Raw genomic sequence first — 2,788 nt, forward strand, 5'->3', positions numbered from 1 at the left:
GGGCTTTGGCGAGTTAAAAATAAAAACATGCTTAAATTCCGAATTTTATTCAAAATGAGTGATTGAAATTGTGTGCATAATTCTTTCATATCGTCGTACAACCTCTTATTACGTTCATGAACATTTAACAGCAAGTTTAATACCCAGGTTATGTTGAGTGGTCCAAAATAAGTCCCTAAGGAATAAAGTAGGACCTATTTTCGACATGGGTCAAATTGCTATAAAAACCAGTTATTTTGCTTTTTCGAGCTTGCAAAATTATTTTTATGTGTTTTATAATAGCTGTGAACATGTTTGTATTTGTGAAATTTATCACAGCTATGCAGCAAACCTCTTGAAAGTTGACTCCAATAATGGCACCCTCTAGCAACCTTCGATAGCTCAGTTGGTAGAGCGGTGGACTGTAGTGGGCATTCTAAAATTTCAGTAATCCATAGGTCGCTGGTTCAAATCCGGCTCGAAGGAGTTGTGTCTATGTTTTTTTTTGTGTGTATCTTTGAAGTTGATGATAATCATGATACACACACACACACACCCTAAGTTGCTCTTGCTGTTCACTGGTGTTGGGAAAAAGTGGTAGAAATTTTGACATTTTGAAAATTTTACCATGCAGAAATTTTTCAAGATCTGCCGCGTTTTTTTTTTATAACACAGTTTCTATTTCAGCTGTATGTGATAGGAATATTGCTATTTTTGCATCACATCATGCGAATACAACACGTGTTGTTAAAAAACTTGAAGACCACAGATATTGAAAATGTTTTTGCATGGCAAAATTTTCAAAATGTGCCAAAAGTGACAAAATACCAGTGAACTTGCTCTAATTAGTCAAATTTCACAGTTATACAGATAGATGGGTGGAATCTGAGCCTTAAATTTAATCAAAGGAAGCACTGAAATTATGACGAAAATAGTGCACAAAAACAAGCATGAATAATTCTGGCACATTTCCCGGGAAATATTCCATGCCAAACAACATATTTCCCCCGAATGGGCAAATCCGCTTACCAGCGCCGTTATTATAAGTAAACCGGTCAGTTTATTTTCGCAGCTGATGTGGACACATGCTGGCTTGCTTGTTGCTGAAAGAGAAGGCAGCCATTTTCCAGCGAAACGCGAAGCGACGATGCAAAGCGCACATATGTATGCAGCAGGTTTGGTGTGATGCAGATTAATTCCGGTTTGTGTTCACACCTTTCGGTTCAAACAATAACAGGGCGAGTTCCGTTTATTTGTTTGTTCGGCTGATACACCCCGTTTGCCACCGATGGTAATGTTAATGAACACAGTTTCCGAAACCGGCCAAGAGATGGAGCGCGCGCGCCTTCTATTGCGCGTTCGACAATCTGTCAATTTCTCAGCGCTCGGTGCAGATTTGTGCATCATTGCGGCAAATCGGATGTCGAATAAACACACAGCATTTGAATGAATGAATAATTAGTTCAGATTGTTGAATTTTAACTACCAATGTACTTCACCCCGAATTCGTAGCTTACTTACTTACCTTTGGTGCTAGATTTCGATGGTTGGTTCCGACAATCAAGCCAGGATTAGAGATTGTTTACCGAACACTTTACCTCTTGACGTTCGGTTTGTTGACAAACTGATTTGAATGGCCGCCCGGTGTCTTCCGCGCGATGTCGGAATGGAAAACCATCCTTCCCAGGGAGCCGCCTGGCGTTTGTTTTCATTGATGGGAAAAGTTTTTCCCGGTTGAGCTCTTTTCCGACCATCAACGAAAGGACAACAGCTGCTGCTGCCGGACGAAAAAACTATTACTTTTCAATATTTACCAATTAAAATTATCGTTTTGCAAGCGATTTTCCGAACGGGTTCTCCTTCGATAGCCTTCGTCTCCGGCTTCGACGCTACAGTTGTGCTTTGGGCTGTGGTTAAGTTGTATCTTAATCCTTTCCCCGTCCCTGGTTGAAAACTTTTGAAGGAAGTCCACGATTTTCCCCGCTCTGTACCAGAACAATGGCGCTCTCTTTCCAATTCCTCGTTTTTTCATCAAAAGAATGGCTAAGTTTGTTGTTTGGAAAGCAGCAGCACAAACGACTCAATTAAAAACGCCAACCAGCCAGTAGTCGAACCTGCTGTACAGATCAACTGATATAAAGTAGTACGTTAATTAAGACTTTGAACAACTTTCACTCCAGGCAGCTGCCTTGAATCGCCATTTTCTGCTGACGGTGCTCATCGGTAAATCAAAAGGCCATTTAACTGGGCCCGCTGCTGGCCTCTTTTGTGAATCCCGAAATCGATGAAGGGTTTGAATAAACGTTTGGGCAACGAAAATTGCGATAATCATGGCCCAGTCCTCAGTTGATAAGACGAACAATTCAAAGCCTGGATCTGGAATAATTTAAACTGAATACAAATTATGCGTAATTTAATTTAGACTATGCTTCATTAAAATTAAAATAAAATATTTTTGCGGGCGCGATAAGAAAGTGGGAGTATAAGTAGGCGTGTGCTGAGAAAGACGTGTTTTTTTTTCATCTGCCAAAATCAAGCTAGCGGAAAGTTCAAAATTAATTGAAAAACTTCAACTGATGAATTGAAAATTGCTTCGAATTGCAAGACATCAAGTTTTACCAGTCTCCCGTGATGTCCAGTTTTACGCACAGGATTAGCGACTCAGGAAAATGGATGAAGATTTTTGAAAAGCAGTTGTTTCAATCAAGGATAAGTAAAGGGTGATACAGCCAAAATTTGGTCAATATCAACTTGACGTATTTTTTCCAATTTTGCATTTAAAAAACCTGAACACCCCTCATTTTGAGGG

The 2,788-nt window shown here is 39.9% G+C and overlaps 1 non-coding gene across 1 annotated transcript; it reads left to right on the forward strand.

Moving 5' to 3' along the window:
* Positions 1-370: 370 nt before the first annotated feature.
* On the forward strand, positions 371-465 carry Trnay-gua (transfer RNA tyrosine (anticodon GUA)). Its single transcript has 2 exons — positions 371-407; positions 430-465. It is a non-coding gene; the product is annotated as a tRNA-Tyr (tRNA).
* Positions 466-2,788: the final 2,323 nt, after the last annotated feature.

This window comes from Uranotaenia lowii, chromosome 1 (genome assembly GCF_029784155.1).
Source record: "Uranotaenia lowii strain MFRU-FL chromosome 1, ASM2978415v1, whole genome shotgun sequence".
Taxonomy (NCBI): domain Eukaryota; kingdom Metazoa; phylum Arthropoda; class Insecta; order Diptera; family Culicidae; genus Uranotaenia; species Uranotaenia lowii.